Raw genomic sequence first — 21,960 nt, forward strand, 5'->3', positions numbered from 1 at the left:
TTCTAATTAGGGGCCCTGCTGTGATGAAACGAGGACCTGTGCTTCTCCTGCTGCTGCTCACTTCCTATGTGGTAAGCGGGCCAGAGAGTTCTTGGGCTATGGTATCTGGCATCATCTGCTTGGTCTATCGAGACAACTCTTAAGTCGTCTGGGAACCGAGGGAATGGCGCGGGAGTGTGATAACACCTGAGCCTGTATACAGACTTGCCTGGAGCGAACAAAAGGCTCTAGGTTTCCTAAGTGTGTGCTTAGATTGTCAACGCTCCCACTCCGTACAAGGGCCATTCCGGATTGGGATCCGCTTTTGCTTCTCATCAGCAGTGGCCACCAGTAGAAATAAGGAGTAGGGGCCTAGCAGAGCGAGTGTCAACCTGAAACCACAATTGGTCTGACTCTTATGGGAAAGTGTAATACAGTAAGTGACAACATTCGACTTCCTCAGTGAGCTACTATCAACAATTACTCCTGTCTGTATTGCTATATTGAGGGTGCGGTGGAGTTCCAACTGACTCTATATATGCCCGCTACGGTGCGGACATGCTCATTATCTACTTTGCCTTCATCCCGCTGACAACTATTTTCTCTGCACTCCATCTCTGGCTCGCTGCAAATACCCGACCCGTGCTGATGACTCTGATTAAGGATAAATCACAAGTGCCAATCAAGCAAAGGAAAATAGGCAAGTATACTACACCACTGGGTGCTGGCTCAGACCCAGCTGAGACAACTTATGGAGCGGTAGGGCAAGTTACATGGCAACCAGCAACTACTGCCCTCATTCTCCATGAAATCCAGGACTTGAAACAGGTCCTTGAAACAAAAATAGGAGTGGTGGGGGCCGAAACAACCCTTCTTAGGGAAGGCCTCCACAGTGCTGTTGAAAGGGTAATGGGGACAAAGAGCCTGATATTGGAACTAGAAGACACTAAGAAAGAGCTTAGGACTGCAGTGATGTGCCTCTGCAACATTTGGGATCCTGGCCTTGTGTGTAGAAGATGCAGAGGGCCTGTCCTACTGAAATAATCTACGCTTTGTGTGCTTCCCCAAAGGGGTTGAGGGGTGGATCTCAAAACCTTGTTGTAAACTATCATACCCATGCATGAATTTTCATCATGTTTCATGCTGGAGTGAGTTTACCGAGCCCTCGGTCCCACCTGCCTTTGAGGGCCCTTGCCTGTCTGCTCATTTTAAGGCCCTTAATTTTTAGGACTGTGATATGGTATTGTAGGAGCACCTCCCCCCTGCTTTTTGCCTGGTTTTTGTTCCAACTTGGAAGTACACTGGGTTCCTGCTAACCAGGTCCCCAGTGCCAGTCTTCCTTCCACAAAACAAGACACCTGGTCACTTGATCTTCAAGTGGCCAGGCCCATTAGCACCTCTGTAAGTCCCTAGTAAATGGTACCCCTGGAGCCTAGGGCATGGGTACTGAAGAGGGCCCTAAGAACTGCAGCACACCTTGTGCTACTCTAAGGGACCCAGCACCAACCTCATGCAGACTGCCATTTCAGGCTGCATGACAAGGTGCTCCCAGAAGTGAAAACACGGCATGGCACACAGCCTGTGCTTTATGTCCCGTAAACACTGCATATAATATTTGTAAGCCACCCCTACAGCAGGCCTAACAGCCCTAAGGCAGGGTGCATTATATTATATGTGTGGACATATCTGCAAGAGCAGATATGCCCTTGTTTTGTCTGTCAATTCTTAGACATAGTAAGGGAACAGGGAAACCTTTTTAAATACATGTGCTGGACACTGGTCAGCATGAGTTCCTCCGCTGCATGATGGCTTCACTGAAAATAGGGATGTTTGGTATCAAACATCTAGTATTAATAAACCCTCACTGATTTCAGTGATGGATTTAATAATACACGCATCCAGAGGGCACCCTAGAGGTGCCCCCTGAAAACCTACTAACTGCTGGTGGGCTCACTGACTAGTTCTAGCCAGCCTGCCACAAATAGGCGAGATTCTGACCCCCAGGGGTGAGAGCATTTGCTCTCTGGAGGACAGAAACAAAGCCTACTCTGGCAGGGGTTTTACACACCCCTCCTAAATCTGCATTCCAAGGCAGGATGCTTCAATGAAGCCCACCGCCTTTAGTATGCAGATATGGGCTTCCTCAGAGAAAGACGCCGACCCTCACCCACCCTCACCCCATCCAAGCCCATGTGGTACCTGGACAGGCAGGAAAATTAGCTATGCAGGAGGCATGTTGCATTTCCAGGCTGGACCGCCCCTAGGGTGATCAGCCTGAAATAAACCCAGCCCTAGAAATTCTGCTGCCTTGTGTGTTGTGGAATTAGGAATTCTGGGAGAGGGTGATGCCCACTCTCCAAAGGAAGTGGTCATCTAGGGGGTGTAGTGACACCAAGGGTAAGTAGCCCATTGACTACTACTTTTCACTCCCCTCACACCCCATAAATTGAGTATTTAGGGGACTCTCTGATAACAGGAAAACAGATCTTCGCTGGACACAAAAGGAGTAAACAAAGAAGCCTGCTGACCCGAGAACCAAGGACCTCGTCTGACTTGGCGCCAACCCTGCCAGCCTGACTGCTGCACTGGACCCTTGAGGAGCAACTGACCTGTCCTGCCGCTGCAACCTCCAAGTAACTGGGAGAGCTGCCAGTGCTTCACAGATCGTCAAGAAGAACTCCATTGGAGCAGAGGAGCGGCTTCCATGCTTCTGCATGCAACCAAAGAAAGAACTGTGAGGACCGGGACCGCCAAAAACCCAACGCCGGACAGCACCACTGCACCCGAGCCGCCTAGCCCGAGCTGAAGTGGACTAACGGTGCTAGCGTGGTTCCCAGGCCCTCCAGAGACGAAGCCCACCTGAGCTTGCCTTCTGTGGACTTCCCGATGGCGTCTGCAGCCTTTTTCTGCAGACCCTCCCTTCACTGTGACCAGAGACCCGATTGTCCACTGCATCTTTGCACCTGGACTCCCCGGACCGAGGAGAAAAGGACCGCTGGTGTCCCTACGTTTCCCGGGCTCATGAGACCTGTGCCCACTTGTTGGTTTGGCCAAACTGGTACCCTTGTCCACACCTGCAGCCTGTTTCTATGGGCCTCCTCTACTGCGACCACCACTGGTGACGGTAAATCTGGCGGTCCAAACCACCTCTGCACCTAGACGCCCCGGACCGTGGAGAACAGGACCACTGGTGGCCCGTACGTCCCCAAGTATTGCAAGAACTGAACGCCCTTGGTGGTTCTCCTGGACTGGACACTTAGCCTACCCCTGCAACTACTTTGTGACTGGACTGATCCCCATAGACTTACACGGGGCACCCAACGCAGAACTGCATCCCTGCAACTGGCCGCCCTAGTGCTGCCCGAGGTTACCTGTTGGTGTGGCCTTGGACCTTACCCCCATACTTAACTTAAGTCCAGGAGATTGGTCCCGTAAGTTGTTGTACTATACCTGTAAGCAGTGGTTGTTCTACCTCCACAGGATAACAATGCCGCTTCTGAAAAATGCAGTCAACTTTTGCAAACTCTAAAAATTCCTTTCTCGAAAAGTACTCACCTGATTCAAGCGATCTTGGTATCTAAATTTATATAAAAGTATGTGTTATTTTTATAAATTGGTGTCATATTTCTTGATTGAGTGTGTGTCTTGCTGCCTGTGTGAATGCCTTACATGCTTAGCACTACTCTCTAATATGCCTGACTGCCAAAAAAGAGAGCTTTTGGGATGTCATTTGTGCCTCTGTGACACCTTTGGGATTTGCCTAGACACTTTGGACAGTGTACCTCGTTTTGGTCCATTACAGGTATTGCGGGCGGTGAGAGCACAAAATGGATTCAGCTATAAATCTCATAATATGACATTCCCACTCTATACCAAACATGTCCAGGAACAAAGAAAGACTCCAAACAATGCAGTATAAGAGACCTGGCCCTGTGGTCCGGCTCCCTGGATAGAGAAGTTTGGAACCAAGATCAGAGACTCTAAACCCTCAAGGGGCACGTCTCCCATGTGCTTGATGGGGAGCGAGCTATCGTCCTCCTGTTCAGAGTCTAAAGTAGATGTTCCACTGAAGCCAGCTTAAGCATAAAGGTGGTGATGCCCAAGATTGCTTGCAGCCACACTGGCAGTGGGGGAGCCCTGCCCTCTAATACGTCTCTTCACGCATGACCTAGGCCTCAGCAGCCACACAGTAAGGTAATTCCCACCGCCTTATATAATAATTTATCTTCCTTCACTGCTGTGTATCTCCCATTGATTTATTATTATAGGTTTCCAGGTCGGGGCTCTAACAGTTACAGCTAATACTGTTTCAACTAGACCTCGTTTGTTTGTAAGAGGAGCCTTGTTTTCCTTCTGTTTGTTGTTTTAGGGGTGCGCTGGGCAATGCACCTGCTAGTACTGTAGCAAGGGGTAAAGGGCCACATGTACAAAGCATTTTTCTAATCGCCAGTTTGCAACTAGAAAAATGCTTTTTTGGGTGTACAAAGCCCAAACTACGATTCAGTAACTTATTACCAAATCGTAATTTGGGTTTTGCTATTTGGTATTAGGAAGGGGCGTGTTCAGGGCATCCCTTCATGATACCGAGTCTGAAAGGTATGTACAATTGTTTTGCAACCAAAATGCGTTTGTAGAACATTCACAGATTACCACCAATTTCAAATTGGTGGTAAGCCATTCACAAACTGGAAGGGGTCCCAATGGGACCCCTTCCCCTTTGTGAATGGGGTGCCAACATGTTTTTCAGAGCAGGTAGTTGTCCCACAGACCACTGCCCACTCTGAAAAAAATGAAAAGAAAACTTTTCATTTTTATTTTTGAAATGCATCCTGTTTGTCTTAAGGAAAGCAGGCTGCATTAAAAAAAAAAAAAAAAACTGCTTTATTTAAAAAGCAGCCACAGACATGGTGGTCTGCTGATCCCAGCAGGCCACCATCTCTGCGAGTGCCGGCTATTTCCAATGGATCGCAAAGTGCAACCTGCCTTATGAATATTAATGAGGCAGGTTCCTTGCGATCCATTTGGAAATCATTAGCAGTGTCTGAAACACTGTTGTACATCAGGTTTTGCGACTGGTAAGTTGCAAGTTGCTAAAACCTGATATTTGTACATGTGGCCCAATGCTTCAGTTCGACAGGTACTTCAGTGTTTGAAGTATGAAGAGGGAGGGCGTGGTTCAGTTTACAGTTGGTGATAGTCCACCACTTACCATGCACCCAGTCACGCCCACGGACATCCTTTCACCACATTCCCAGATCTGGGCCCAAGCACAGCACAGATAGCCCCTAATTGATGCACACCAGAGAGCCGGCGCGCATGATAGCCGCACTGGGTGACGCTCCTGCATTCTAGGGAATGTGCACACCAAAATCCTCCTCCATCTTCCTGATTGCAGCCGCTTACACGCGAGCTCAACATGGTGGAACAGCGGAGGACTGCTGATATGTTTTTCGCTGCAGTCGATGATCTGTGCGAGCGGATGGACTCACGCGTGCATCTGGGCCGGTAAAATGGTGGCTGCTGGAGGCCGAGCAGACACCAGCGCTGCCTGCCGGCTACTGACCTGCGGTGAATGCTGAGATGACAGGTGTCCCTGGAGAGCACCTCGCCTTGCTGACCACTAGGATTGAGGTGGGGAGTCGCCCCCTCCCCTGGAGCTGAGGAGGTGCTCCGGGTCGCAGGCCCAGGCTACTGAGGGCAGGGGGCGGGTCTGCTTCAGCTGCAGTGGTCCAGCGTCGTCTGGGACCAGGTGAGAGCCTCTGGTACCTGCCTGTCATTGACAGTGCCGCTGTTGTTATGGCCCGTGCTCGATCTTCGAGTTTACGGGCCCAGCTCAAGGTAGCCTTCCGATCCTGCATGTATGATTACATTCACTGTGTGATAACACTTTTATCCCTTCCAATTATTCTGATGTGTGCCTGGGCTTCCCGGTAGGTGCACCGCTGTAGATCACCGCTAGCACACTGCCAACCAAGACGCGTGACGCCTAGTCCTTTCTCCGACATAGTGTTGGACATGGAGCTGCTTCCTCTGCAGTTCTAGAGTGGAGGAACATTAGATACTTGGATCTCTGTGGGGCAACTGGTCGCCTCGTGTTGGTCCTGACTTCAATCTAAGGCCAGTGCATTGCCTGGGGAGGCCCAAGTCTGCTCGTGCCCCAGGACTGGTGACTGCGGGGGCGTGGCGAGACTGGGTATTGGGCTAGGAAAATTCTGCAAACAATCCTACTGTCACGGCTGTGTTTACATGACAACCGTGCAGCAAAATGAGAAGCAAGTAGCTATTACTAGGCCAGAAGCAGCTGTAACCTCAGAGTTGCAAGAACGACCTCAAATACCACTACACGTAAATCGCAACCTTATATTGCACGTGCTCGTCGCCTGCTGAAGTGCCAGCTGTCTCCAGACTAGTTAACATCTGCCTGGATGACCAGCGACATGGTCATCCAGCTGACCAGCGACATGTAGGCATCGTGGGTAAATCGGGTGGTCGGCAAAGCAGGAAACAAAGAGAAAGTTTGCACTGGTTAAACAGAATTTAAGAGAAGCTACCATCCCATATGCAATGTTATATCCTGCACGCCTCCGCATTTCTTTTCAGGGCAAGGAACATTTCTTTACTAATCCGCAATTTTCCACTGAATTTCTATGTTGTCATTCAAAATGAGCCTCCCCGACAACGACATCACCCTCCATCTCCCAGCCCATCATCCCCGAGGTCAACTTTGGACTGACCCCAGGGAGCTTGAAATGCTGATGACCAGCGGCCATGATGAACTGCGAGGTGACACCAACTGAATACCAGAATCTTTATTATTTTTTATTTTTTTAAACCACTCTCTGGATTGAGAATTCCTGTTTGTTAAAACAATCTATAGAAACCTGTAGCAACAGTTATGGCTCAAAATAAACTTTTGCCGCTTGTCCCCTTCACATGAGGATATCCAATAAGCCTGATGAGATGCACACTGAATCCACCCTGCACAGCCTTGTACGTACGAGGTAGATCCCGCTTGGCTCTCTGGACGTCCTCCGCAGGTTACCGCTACATTGAACACTTGTTATTAACTTCACATCACTCTCTTTGCTCTAGCTCTGTACGGTTGCTATACTCTTTGTGTACTCGGCAGCCTTAGTGCCACTACATACTTTCTCAATTTTGGCACTAAATCTCTGCTATTCTATTCTAGCTGGTCTTGACAGTCACGCTGGTGGCTTGCCAAACAAAGTGTCTTGATGGTTGCTAAAATATTTGAATCTTGCCAACATGTTTTGAGGGTGAGGAATGTATTCCTGGCAGGATTGGGCCGCCAGTGTGGGTGGAGGGAGGTGATGGGACTGTTTGTGTTGTATGATGCTCATTGACCTTACTTCTGGCAGCCATATTGCTACTGCTGTAGCTCACATTATGGCATTAGCAGACACATACGTCCAGTCAGATATCACCCGCCTTAGAATGGCCAAGGGTCCAGCTGCCTCAACGATTTTCCCCAACGATAAGTACCTACATGAAACGTCAGAGAGTTGGGTAATTCACGTAAGTGTAGCCACATATTGGCATATTTGGATCAACATGACATTCATATTGTCTTATTGCAAGAGACCGACCACTTAGATTCTACCAGCACATCACTCGCTAGTCGGTGGACCTCTCATAGGCAATTCTTCTCATACTACGCTATGATAGAGGTATGGTTTCCCTCATTCGCAGAGGTGTTCCGTTTGTCCTTCAGGGTTCCCTAAATGACACTCCGGGCCCATACTCCCTGGTTTGGGTCAGGCTAGCTTTATTTGCCGTTCTCCTTGTAAACTGCTACGGATCAAATATAGATGACCCTGCATTCTTTGGCAGATTATGGGGAAAAATTGCGGAGTTGGGGCCTTCTCTCCTTCTATTGGGGAGGGGGGTGGATTTTAATGTTGCCCTGAATGTCTCTTGACTGATCTCACCATTCCCCCGGCTACTATAGCAATGCCGCTCGTCACATTTGGGGTATCATGGAGGCCCTTGATACGCTGGATACCTGGCAGACGTGTTCCCTCTGTTAAGGAAGGCACCTTCCATTCCAGGGTGCATAATAGCTGGTCTAGACTTGACTACTGGATTGTCTCTAGAGAGGTGGGTCCGTGGATACACGCACTTATCCATCTTGCACAAACATACTCGAACCATTTCCCAATGCTAATGACACTACATGTCCCCACCTGTACTACTTTATACGTGTCATGGCGACTTCCCCCGAAGAGCCCCTTGATGTTTGGTTCTGTGAAGAACTGCAACTGGAAATTGCTGACTTCTTCATACAGTGCCCATGATGAGCACAGCTTTGGAGTCCTTTAAGGTCATAATTCGTGGGCTCCCCATTGCTAAATGTGGGGGTATACTTTGCTCCCTGCGGGACCGATTGCGCAAGTTAGAAAACTATCTGAAAAACCTAGAAACCAGCTGAGGAAGGGCAGATGACTGTAGATTGGATCAGCAAATTAGAGCAGCCCTCTCTGAATTTCAGGAAACGGCAGAGAGAGAATGCCTCTACTGAAGTAAATATGCAAAAGCTCGGCTTATGCTGAGAGTGAGCACTCAGGCCAAACTCTCGCCACTGTGACTCACAAATCACACTCAGCCAACAATATCCTTGGGGTTTTGAGGAGAGGATATTGCAGAGAGATACGCTGTAGATTATTCGCACTTTCGCCTCATTTTATGGCTTCCTTTACTCCTCCCGTGGGCTAGAGCTGGGAGATGCGGATGCAAATCTGGAGGACGAAGCATTGGGATGATGCTCACTGCAGTTGTCTCGCAGAGGATATCACTTCGGATGAGATTAGGGAGGCAAACATGTGGCTGTAGTTGGGTAAGGCGCGATCATTCGGGTTTCATCCCGGGAAGATCCACGTTCTATAATTTACGCACATTATTTGCATTACTCCATGAAATAAACCCAGACCCAGCTGGCAGTCTTTTTAGATGCCACCAAGGCTTTTGATTCCTTTTATTGGGGCTTTCTCATGACTGTACTCCGCTGATAGGACTTCCCCATTTTTTTTTTACTTGGATTGCTCTTCTTAATACATGCCCAGTGGCGAGAGTTAAGATCAATGGCTCGATCTCCTCCCCAATAAGCTACCTAGAGGCACACGGCGGGGCTGCCCACTCATGCCATTACTTTTTGCCCTAGCTGTGTAGCCTTTAGCAGCCAACCTGCGACAATGTAATCGCGAATATGCGATCTAATATCCTTCCAGATTTCGCTTCCTTTCATTATCTGCAGACGACATCACTTTCTATTTGAGAGATCCCCAGGTCAGTCTTAATGGGGTCCTCCTTGAATTGGTTCGATTTCATGAGTTGTTAAGAGTGCAGATTAACTCAGAAAAATCCCATTTGTTTCCTCTGACACAAGCAATGCAACTTTTTAACCCAGAATTTCTGTCGTAGTGGTGCCACTCTGCGCTCCAATATATGGGGGTGGTGGCATCAAGGGACAGAGAAGCGGTTATTAGAGCAAACTATGGTGTCACAGTAAGCACTGTCTCTGACAGTATTACACATTGGATTTACTTACCCCTATCATGAGCTGGTCGCGTTGCATTGATGAAAATGGTCATTTTACCTACATTTTTATATTTGTTCCTAAATATCCCTATACCTTTGGGACGTGACTTCTTTCAACTAATCAAAACACAATTGATACGACTGGCATGGGCAGGCAAGCAACCTCGCATACATTGGAAAACTCTCACATTGCCGGGTTTGAAGCACCGGACATGGAACTTTACTATTTTTGCTCAGGCCCACTATGCTATTCACTGGTACCGACCTACCCCATTTATGCCGCACTTAGCTATAGAAAACGGGTATAGAGCTCCTGTTCCACCATCTTCTTACTTGGGATCCTTGTTATCGTCCACAGCATTAGCAGATTCCACTGTGGCATATACACCCATTGCATGGCGTAGGATGGCCTGCAAGCTTAACAAACCACTCTTGTACTCCCCACTCGTTTCATTGCCACATCACCCATTACTACCCGTCACACATGAGAACACTTCAGTGTCTAGAGGAGAGGTGCAACAGCCCAACTGTCAAACTGACTCAGACAGGGAATCCACAAACAAGCAGAGTCACAGAATGGTTTAAGCAAGAAAATGCCTAATTTCTAAAAGTGGCATTTTCAAACACACAACCTAAAAAACAGCTTCACTAAAAGATGTATTTTTAAATGGTGAGTTCAAAGACCCCAAACTCCACATGTCTAGCTGCTCCCAAAGGGAATCTGCACATTAATCATATTCAAAGGCAGCCCCCATGTTAACCTATGAGAGAGATAGGCCTTGCAACAGTGAAAAACGAATTTGGCAGTATTTCACCGTCAGGACATGTAAATCACATAAGTACATGACCCACCTTTAACATACACTGCACCCTGCCCATGGGGCTACCTAAGGCCTACCTTAGGGGTGCCTTACATGTATAAAAAGGGAAGGTTTAGGCCTGGCAAGTGGGTAACTTGCCAAGTCGAATTGGCAGTTTAAAACTGCTCTCACAGACACTGCAGTGGCAGGGCTGAGCCATGTTTACTGGGCTACTAATGTGGGTGGTACAACCAGTGCTGCAGGCCCATTAGTAGTATTTGATTTACAGGCCCTGAGCAGCTCTAGTGCACTTTACTAGTGACTTGGTGATAAATCAAATATGCCAATCATGGATAGCCAATGTACACACACAATTTATACAGGGAACACTTACACTTTAGCACATGTCAGCAGGGTTAAAAGTGTCCAGAGCGAACAAAACAGCAAGAACAGAGTCCAGCACACAAACAACCTGGGAAGTAGAGGCAAAACGTTTGGGGAGACCATGCCAATGATGCCAAGCCTAACAACGCTTGATGAGGATACACTGCCTGCAGTGCTATATGACTCTGAACTAAATCCACCACAACTTTAAATGAAGTTTTGCGAAGCGCTGATCGTGACAGGCATCTCTTGGAAACTTCTCTGATTATGATACCTTGCTCTTACCATGGGTCACGCACCTGGGGAAGAGAGAAGACACTACCATTCGAGAAAGAGATGGAGAAACTCATAGGCTTGAGAGGCTCAAGTAAGAATACAGAAATGTTCTACAAATTAATGTATGCTTGACTACTCCCCAGGTAAAATTGACAGAATGTATTCAGATGCCTGGAGGGACTGCTGGAGGAGGTGTGGTTAGCTAGGAGACACTACATATGGTGGGTTTGTCCAAACTGCAGCCTTTTTGGAAGTCTGTAGTGGAATTATTGAGGCATGTCTTTGGGTTCCCTTTCCATTTAAGCTGAAAATGTTTGTGCTGGGGGTCTTTACCGTACACATGTAGCTATATAGGTGTGGTATGTAGCTTTGCACTGCGTGTGGGCCGCAAAAATAGAGATATCTGTTTGCCAGATGAGGACCCACCCACAATTACTCCGATCTGTCAAAGACTGTGGTTTATACTATCCATGGAAAAACAAATTCGTAATTTAGAGGGCAGACACCTCATATTTGAAGAACAATGGGCATCATTACTCAGGCACTAGATGTAGGTTCCAACAGCACTCATACTCCCTCCTCCCTCCCCCCCCACCCCCTCACGGCCCATTGGAGGGCCATAGGCCTCTTCTTCTGGAATCCCTCATTGGGAGGGTACATATAGGAAGCTGGGTTCTGGTTGCAGTACCCCCAATTTTTGCTTGTTTTTCTTGATGTGACTTTGACTGAAGTGTACTGGGTTCCTGCTAACCAGGTCGCCAGTGCCAGTGTTCTTCCCCAAACCAAGACATCTGGAGCCAGATGTATGAAAGCTTTTTGCATTCGCAAACGGTGCGAATGCCCGTTTGCGAATGCAAAAAGCCATTTCAGAATGTATGAAAGACATTCTGAACGCAATTTTAAGGAATCGCTAAAAATGCCATTTTAAATGCATGTGCTGGACACTGGTCGATACGGGTTCCCCAGCTGCATAACGGCTTCACTGAAAATATGGATGTTTGGTATCAAACATCACTTCTTAATAAACCCTCACTGATTCCAGTGATGAATTTATTTATACATGCACGCAGAGGGCACCTTAGAGGTGCCCCCAGAAAACCTATCAAATGCTGGTGGGCTTACTGACTAGGTTTAGCCAGGCTGCCACCAACAGACGAGATTCTGACCCCCAGGGGTGAAAGCCTTTCCCTTCTGGAAGTCGGGAACAAAAGCCTGCTCTAGTAGCGGTTGCACATCCCGCCCAACAGGATGACCTGCAAATCTGCATTCCAAGGCAGAAAGTTTCAAAAGAAGCTCATCACCTTTGGTATACAGATCTGTCTCTCTTCAGAGAAAGATGCTGACTGGCCGTGCCCCAGTGCCCCTTTGGCACCGGCCAGGTGGGAAAATTAGATATGCAGGAGATGTGTTAATATTTCCAGGCTGGACACACCCTAGGGCAGTGGTTCCCAAACATTTTCGACCCACGGCTCCCTTGATCTATTGGCCACTGGCTGCGGCTCCCCATTATGTTACTTTTTGTTGGCGGGTGGGGGATGTAAGCCTGGCCTAGGGAGTACATCCATTTTTCTCCCTGAAAAGAATTGGGATGACGCCAATGAAGGTATTGTAATTCTATATATAACTGTAAAAAATAAAAATGTAACAGTAGTTTAATTACAGCATGCATAGGGTTTTTTAGTAAGGGGAAAATATTGGTTGACGGTAACCCTAGTAAAATGGGCAGGTCTCATTTTTATGTAGTTATAACATAACTGTTTAAATATTGTGAAATGTAGAATCCCTTTAGTTGTGTTTAACCACCAGAGGGCGCTCAAGGACAAAATTACAAAAGAGCTGCTACAACTGAGTAGTTTTATTTTGTACGAACAGGCCCAAGGGCTATAAATAGCTCAGTGGTTCCCAAACTGTGTGCGGCGCCCCTGGCTAGTTTTGATGGCGCACCAGCGAGCCGCGGCGCACAGATTGGGAATCACTGCCCTAGGGTGACCGGCCTGAAAGGAACACAGCCTTAGGAATTCCGCCATGTTGTGTGTGGTGGAATTAAGAATTCTGGGAAAGGGTGATGGCCACTCCCCACGGGAAGTGGTCCTCTACGGGGGGTAGTTACCCCCAGATTAAGTAACCCATTAGCTACTACCCTTCACTTCCCTTAACGTCCCCTAAATTGGGTAATTTGGGGACCCCTTGATACCAAGACCGCAGATCTTCGCTTGACACAAAAGAAGTAGGCAAGAAGCCTGCTGAACCTGAGAACCAAGGAGCATGACAGACTTGGTGCCAACGCTGCTGGCCTGCCTGCAGCACCCGACCCTCGAGGAGCAACTGATCTGTCCTGCTGCTGCAACCTCAGAGAAACCGGGAGAGCTGCCAGTGCTTCACAGATCGCCAAGAAGAACTCCCGTGGAGCAGAGGAGCTGCTTTCCTGCATCTGCAGGCAACCCAAGAAAGAACTGAGAGGACTGGGACCTCCAAAACCCAGACGCCAGATATCAGCACTGCACCTGAGCCGCCTAGCCCGAGCTGAAGTGGGCCAACGGTGTCAACGTGATGCCCAGGCCCTCCAGAGACGAAGCCCATCTTGAGTTCACCCACTGTGGTTTTCCCGATGACGTCTGCAGCCTCTTTCTGCAGACCCCTCTTCACCCCGACCACCTCTGGTGACTGAGACCTAACGGTCCACTGCACCCCTGCACCCAGATGCCAAGGACTGAGGAGAAGAGGACCATTGGCGTCTCTACATCCTCCAGGCTCGCGAGACCTGAGCCCACTTGTTGGTTTGGTCGGACTCGACCCCCAGGCCACGTCTGCAGCCAGTTTCTGTGGGGCCGCTCTACTGCCACTACCACAGGTGACGGTCTAAACCACTGCTGCACCCGGATGCCCCCTACCGAGAAGAACAGGACCACTGGTGTCCCTACATCCTCGAGCATCGCAAGAACTAAACCCCCTCTGAAGTTCACCCAGTTTGGACTCTCAGTCCACCCCTGCAGCATCTTTGTGACCGGTCTGATCCCCATTGACCTACACAGGGCACCTGACACTAAACTACACCACTGCACCCGGCCTCCCCAGTGCCCACTGAGATGACCTGTTGGTGTGGCCTTGGACCTTGCCCTCCACTCACCTTAAGTCCAGAAGATTGGTCCTGTGAGTTGCTATGAAGTACCTGTTTGCCGAGTATGTTTTCTCTCCTATAGAGTACATCGACTTTTGTAAACTCTAACAATACCCATCTTGAAAAGTACTCACCTGATTCCGGTGATCCTGATATTTTATATCAAAGTACGTGTTATTTATATGAATTGGTGTCTGATTTCTTTTTTGATTGTCTCACTTACTGCCAAATTGTGTGCCTTTCATGCTCAACACTACCCTCTGATATGCCTAACTGCTCGCCCATACTACCACAGAAGTGAGGGATGTCATTGGTGCCTCTGTGATACCTTTGGGGTTTTCCCGGACTGTTTGCACAGTGAACCTCTTTTTGGTCTACGATATAAAGTGCCAGCTTCCTACAGAGGGGCATGTCTGGATGGAGACTTGCAGGCAGAGAAACCGCTGTGGATGTTGTTGATGGAGTTTTCAATAGGGTTTTTTTCGGAAGGGGGTAAAGGGATGGCAGGTGTTATGGGAGGAGATAATTCCCAATAATCGAGTATGATGTAACTATCGGTAGTTTCGATGAAAAAGGCAGTTCTTAGCTCTCCATATTGAACAGTGTTTCATTTTTGAAAACTCCAATAAAATAAATGTTACAAAAAAGTGATGATGTTTGCTTAAGGTACGCTCAAACTGTTACCAGAGATTGAGTGGGGATTGGGGTGTTACTCCTGATACTTTCTGGTTCCTAGGAAGGATGGGGGACTAAAACTGGTTGTAGACCTACACCTCAAACTCTTGAACTCCTCCCTCGAAAAGACCTTTAAAATTATGACAATTTCTCAGATTCTTCTGGCTTTGAATCCCCCGGACTGCAGGATGTGCACTGGTCCTGCTGTACGACAGTCAGTTGCTCCACTTTGGATGGTTTTATACCTACAGACAACAGTTGCATTACTGACGAGCCATGAGTCCTCTGTCAATGAACCCAAATCTCATTTTCAGCCTGTGCAGAGAATTTCCTTTTTTAGTGGCTGCTCTGGACATAGTTGCTGTGAAGGCCTTCTCACACCCGCAAGGAGTTCAATACATTCAGGCTATGAACAGGGGGTTTCCGACGAGAGCCTTTGTTCTGTCTTGCTGGTTCTGAAACTGTTTGCACTCTTGGCATAGTACATCTTGCTGGCACTTCACACCTGTTGGCGTATGTGGACCCTTTTATGGAATTTACAGCTGCCATATTCTCTGCACTAAGGTTTCCTTTTGGATAGAATCTGCATCTCCAATGAGGCAGCTCAGGGCCATAGGTGGTGGATGGTGGACACTGGACACTGATTTGACGCGCAGCTCTAATGCTCACCGTTGTGAGACATGCATAATTTTTCAGCTGAGGTGACCACCTGGACAAGGTGGAGAGCAGAGTTTTCTGGTCTCTGATCCAACAGCACTGCCACATAAATCTAGAGCCATGATATATCCAGCTGGCTCTCAATGATTTTCTGTTTTCCAACAGGGGCAGGTTGATCCAAGGTATGATGGACCATCTGACTTGTTGTGGTACTACAACAAGCAGGGTGGATTAGGGTGTCATACAGTCTGGTGGCTCTGAGGCTTTGGTAATGGCTGGCACGTCACAAGACATCCTATTTGGGCAATCTATTAACAGGGTCCCACAGCTTCGAGGGGCAAACTCAACAGGCATCATTTTGCCAATCATGAGTGGCCTCTGTACCCAGATGTGTCACTCAGCATCTGCGCCAAGTGGTCTGTGCAGAGGGGTGGGGGCCTGTTCTCTATCTTAGAAAAAATATTCATTGTCCTGCCTTTTGCTCTGTAGAGCTTTATCCTCTAGGGTCTCAAGGAGACATCAGGGTGTACGTTCCGCCTTTGATGGGACGCTAGCCTTTATTATGCATTTCCACCTCTGCCACAGATCCTGCTGGTCCTAAAGACAGTCAGGCAGGACCCAACACAGCTGATTCTAGTGGCCCCAGATTGACCTAGGAGGGTCTGGTACTCGTAACCGCTCACCCTGAGCATCAGCATCTATTTTGTGTTCCTCTTTGGGAGTGGAGTACCGTCATAGCAGCAAGACAAGGTGTTGTACCTGACCCTTTATAGTCTTCACCTTCATGCGATGAGATGGAGCGGAACAAGCTGAGGGGCTTTGAATTTCCATATGAGGTGGCTGAGGTAATTTTGACTGCTCCCAGTCCTTCCAACAAATGACTTAATTCAGGCTTCCTGGTGCAAAGAGAAGCGGGCCGCCCAGCCTATCTCACCCAGACCAGAGTTCTGGCATACTTTTGTGTTATCTCTGACCCGGCCAGGCTTCACTGTGGACACTTAAGATTTTCTGATTGGTCATTTAGGCCTCCTTTGTTTGCTTGATCAGCCCTCATTATTCAAATCATCTGTTGTTATGTGTTTTCTAAGAGCTTTTACATTTGTTTTCCCCTGTTCCTGTGACACGGTGGGACCTTAATTTGGCTTACATTCTTAATGTGTGTTCCTTTTGAGCCTCCTCATAGTTGTGCGCTTGACACCATAGACTGCATTTCTCATTAATATCACTCCTGTGCATCAGATAAGCGAAATGCTGGCCTTGTCAGTTCAGCCTCCATATACTACATTTTTTACTGAGAAACTGATGCTTAAGACAGATGCATCCTTTCTCCCCAAAATGCGTCACCTTTTCATGTGGAGCAATCTAGCATGCTCCCTACTTTCTTTTCACTGCAACATTCCACCTAAAGAGGAGGAGAGCCTGCACACGCTGCGTCCTCGGCATGCCCTTAGTTTCTACATTGATAAGACTGTTGCATAACAACTGGATAGTTAACTGTTTGTTGGGTTCACAGGAAAATGGAGGCTCCTCCGCTGCATACGCCATTGCCTTCACTCCTTGAATTATTTTATCAGGAATCTGAGATGGTGACCATGATTGCTGTCCACCAGTAAGTCCAACCGTATCAAGACCAGCTCACCTGAGTCAATGGTGTCTCTAATCTTCATGAAGGAGTTGAGAGAGAAGGCTTCCAGTTTGTCACGTTTCAGTTTAATTGGCAAATTCAGAGCAGTCATGTATTTGCAGGAAGGATGAGTTCTTGGTAAGTCACAGCTGACAGCCCTGTGAAATGTGAGTATTGTGCACGCTGCTAGCATTGTTGTTAGAAGCTTTGTCCCCTCTGGATGGCTTGACTGTTTGCTGTGCCCCTATTGGCCTTCTCTGTTTTTCTTGCCTTAGCTTTGAATCAGTTTCGTTGAAATCAGCAAACTTCTTCTGCATGTTCCTCTTGGCAGTACATGTCTAGATGTAAAAAAAAAAAAAAAAGTGTAGATTTATATAGCGCAGCTTATCACCCGTAACGGTATCCAGGCGCTGTCCCTGGGCACGGGGAGAGTAATTGATTTGCCCCCCTCGCGACCCCATTCTCCGCTCCCTCCCGCCTCCCAGCTGCTCCTCCCTCCCTTCTTAATGGCTGGCGCTGCGCGTCGAGGGTGAGCGACCTCTGACCTGTTTTTGGTCAAGAGCTTGCCCCCCACGTCTGCAGCACCACCCTGCTGTCTCTGTGTCCCTGACCCCCGCCGCTGCTAGCGTGTTCGAGGCCCTCCTCCATCCGCAGGCCTCCTCCTGCGCCTCATCCCTGGTGTCTAGTGGGTTTCTGGTAAGCGTCGCTAGACTTGTGTGCATTGTGCCGTTTTCGCCGTATCTTTTAACTGTATTCTGTTTTCTGCGTCTTGCTTCCTAGCGCTTCTGCCCCCATTTGTGCCTTTTAAATTGTTGTGTTGTGCCGTTTTACCGTATTTGTGACTGTATTTCCGTATTTTCTGATTGCCTTGTGCCTTTTTTCACTTTTTTGTGCTCTCCGCTTGGTTTTTGGCCCCTTGGGCGCTCCCCCTTTGCCGCTTTCCCCTGCCGCTGCCTCCCTGCGGCCCCTCGCGCCCCCATTCGCCGCTCCCTCCCGCCTCCCAGCTGCTCCTCCCTTCTTAATGGCTGGCGCTGCGCATCTGCGCCGCTGGCGCGCTGGAGGCGTGCCAGAGGCAAGCCCGTCTGCGCCCGGACCGCGCCCAGCGCCACCCTCCCTGGTCCGCGCGCCCCCCGCACCACCAGACTTCGTTACTCTACCAGCGAACTCCTCGCCCTCAACCCCGGCTCCTCCACAGCCTGCTTCCAGGCCACACCGAAGAACACCAAAGGACCCTTCTCCTGCCTCGCCTGCAACTTCACATGCAACAGAACAAGGAAACCTGCTACAACCAGCACAAACCACCTCCACTGCGTACTCCTCAACACACGCTCCTCACGAAAGCACGCCATCGAGCTCTGGGACCTGCTCGACACAACCGCCCCAGACGTAGCCTTCCTGACCGAAACCTGGTGGAACGACTCCTCGGCCCCTGACATCGCCATCGCAATCCCTGACGGCTACAAGATCACCAGAAGAACCCGCACCAACGGAATCGGAGGAGGAATAGCCATCGTCCACAAATCCACCCTCAAGATCCACACCCACGCGGACGACACCCTCAAGACAGCTGAACACCTTCACTTCCGGATCCACACAGACCCCAACACCACCCTCAGAGGAACACTCATCTACCGACCACCAGGACCAAGAGCCCCCTTCAGCGACACCATTGCCGACCTCGCAAGCACCCACGCCCTCGCCTCTATGGACTACATCCTCCTGGGAGACCTCAACTTCCACCTAGAGAACAACCACGACGCCAACACCGCATCACTGACCAACAACCTCCCCAACCTCGGACTCAGACAACTGGTCAACACACCCACCCACATCGCCGGCCACACGCTCGATCCAGTCTTCTCCGCAAGCAACCACATCACCTTCAGCCACACCACCGAACTCCACTGGACCGACCACCACTGCGTCCACTTCACATTCGAGAAACACACCGAGCACCACCTCACCCCACTACCTCCTCACTGCCACTGGAGCAAAGTCACCAAAGACCAACTAACCAGCACCCTCGCCCAGAACCCGCCTACCGACCCTACCGACCCGGACACTGCCGCCATCAACCTCCAACAGTGGATCCTCAACTGCGCAAACACCCTCGCACCACTCAAGAGGCCCACCGTCAACCAAGAAAAGAAAAAAGCAGCCTGGTTCACAGAAGAACTCATCACCTCCAAACGCACCTGCCAGAAACTTGAGAAGAAATGGCTTCTCGAACGCACACCCGACAGCCTGACAACCCACAAGGAAGCCACCCGCAAGCACCACCAACTAATCCGACTCGCCAAACGTTCCCACTTCACAGAACGCTTAAACAACAATGCACACGACAGCAAGGAGCTCTTCTGCATCGTGAAGGAGCTCTCCAACCCCAGCACCAACGTCAACGACGTCCCACCATCCCAGAATCTCTGCGACGCACTCTCCACCTTCTTCTATCAGAAGATCGCCGTCATCCATGACAGCCTTAACACCACACCTCTGCCAGACCCGACCCCCGACAACTCCTCCCACGCCAACTGCCTCACCACCTGGACCCACGTAAACGACGCCGAAACTCGCAAGGTCATGAACTCCATCCATTCAGGATCCCCTTCAGACCCTTGCCCACACCACGTCTACAACAAAGCCGACTCCACCATCCCCCCCCCCAACTTCGGAAAATCATCAACCTATCCTTCGAAACTGCGTCCTTCCCGGACAGCTGGAAGCACACCGATATCCAAGCCCTCCTCAAGAAACCCAAGGCCGACCCCAACGACCTCAAAAACTTCCGTCCGATCTCCCTCCTCCCCTTCCGAGCGAAGGTCATCGAGAAGATCGTCAACACCCAGCTCACCCATTACCTCGAGGACAATTCCATCCTAGACCCCTCCCAGTCCGGCTTCAGACGCAACCACAGCACCGAGACTGCACTCCTCGCCGCCACAGATGACATCAGACAGCAGATGGACAACGGCGAAACTTCAGCCCTCATCCTTCTGGACCTTTCCGCTGCCTTTGACACGGTCTGCCACCGCACCCTACTAACACGGCTCCACAAAGCCGGAATACAAGACAAAGCCCTCAACTGGATCTCCTCACTTCTCTCCGGCAGAACCCAGAGAGTCCGACTCTCACCCTTCCGCTCCGAAGCCACTAACCTCATCTGCGGCGTCCCCCAAGGCTCCTCGCTAAGCCCGACGCTATTCAACGTCTACATGGCACCCCTTGCACAACTGGCCCGTCAGCACAATCTCAGCATTCTCTCCTACGCCGACGACACCCAGCTCATCCTCTCCCTCACTAAAGATCCACACACCGCCAAAGCCAACCTCCATGAGGGATTGAAATCCATCGCCGAGTGGATGAGGAACAGCCGCCTGAAATTGAACTCCGACAAGACGGAAGTCCTCATCCTCGGACGCACCCCCTCGGCCTGGGACGACTCCTGGTGGCCCACTGCGCTGGGACCCCCCCCAACACCAGCCAACCATGCGCGCAACCTCGGCTTCATCCTCGACTCCGCCCTCACCATGTCCAAACAGGTCAACGCAGTTTCCTCCTCCTGCTACAACACCCTCCGCATGCTCCGTAGAATCTACAAATGGATCCCGACGGAAACCAGAAAAACGGTAACCCAGGCCCTCGTCAGTAGCAGACTTGACTACGGCAATGCACTCTACACAGGCATCCCAGCAAAAGACATCCAACGCATCCAAAACGCCTCCGCCCGCTTGGTCCTCGACGTACCCCGCCGATGCCACATCTCCCACCACCTGAAGGACCTCCACTGGCTCCCCGTGGACAAGAGGATCACCTTTAAGCTCCTCACCCACGCACACAAAGCACTCCACAACGCCGGACCTGCCTACCTGAACAACAGACTTAACTTCTACGTCCCCACCCAACTCCGCTCTGCCAACCTCTCCCTCGCCATCGTTCCCCGCTTCCAACGAAAGACTTCCGGCGGCAGATCCTTCTCCTACCTCGCCGCCAAGACCTGGAACTCCATCCCGACCCCCCTGCGCCAGACCCAGGACCTTCTCACCTTCAGGAGACTCCTCAAGACCTGGCTCTTCGACCAATGGCAGCCGCCCCCCCCCTCAGCGCATTGAAACCCTAACGGGTACGTAGCGTGCTTTATAAATGTTGTGATTGATTGATTGATTGATTGATTGATTTGCCTAAAACCACAGGACGTTGCGCTGAAGCCGAGGCTCAAACCCGGATCCCCAGCTCCAGAGGCAGCCGCAACCTACCTATTTTCTGTAGATTTTAAGGTGCTTATGGCACTGAGCAATGCAAGCCAGCCTGTTTCATCAAAATATTGCTCATGCTTTCGAACATCAAACTCTTCCCTCTCATTTAACTGTTTTCCCTAGTGGGAAGACAACCAAGTAGAGCAGCTGCTTTCGCCTCTGGGACTAGCTTCTGCATTGAGGAAACTTACTCAAGGTTTTCAAGCCCTGGACATGCATCTGCGCCCACAGTCTCAAAGGGCATGACATCCTTGGGGGAAACTAGAGGGTGGATGAAGGGACCAGTGCTGGTGACCGCAGTGGAGGTACGTTTGAGTATAGCTGCCGCCATTTTGAACTCTTAAGCTCCATGACTCGCATTACTTTGATTTTCTAAATCCTTAGTTTGCTCCTTTTGAGATCTGCCTCTGTCCTCATCAGCCCTGTCCTGCTGCTTCTATTTTTTCTTGTCTTGTTGTTGAAGGCTACATTTCTGTAGCCCGGCCTCCCAACCTACCTCAACCTTCCTTACCTTTGCCTCAGGGATTTTCACTTTATTGTTAACATGAAGGCTTCAACAGAAGTGGCCCCACTGACTACAGATGCTCCTGAGGACCGAGGAACACTGTAAGATTGAGGTAGTGGAAAAAGACTATTGCG

The sequence above is a fragment of the Pleurodeles waltl genome, chromosome 7 (genome assembly GCF_031143425.1).
Source record: "Pleurodeles waltl isolate 20211129_DDA chromosome 7, aPleWal1.hap1.20221129, whole genome shotgun sequence".
Taxonomy (NCBI): domain Eukaryota; kingdom Metazoa; phylum Chordata; class Amphibia; order Caudata; family Salamandridae; genus Pleurodeles; species Pleurodeles waltl.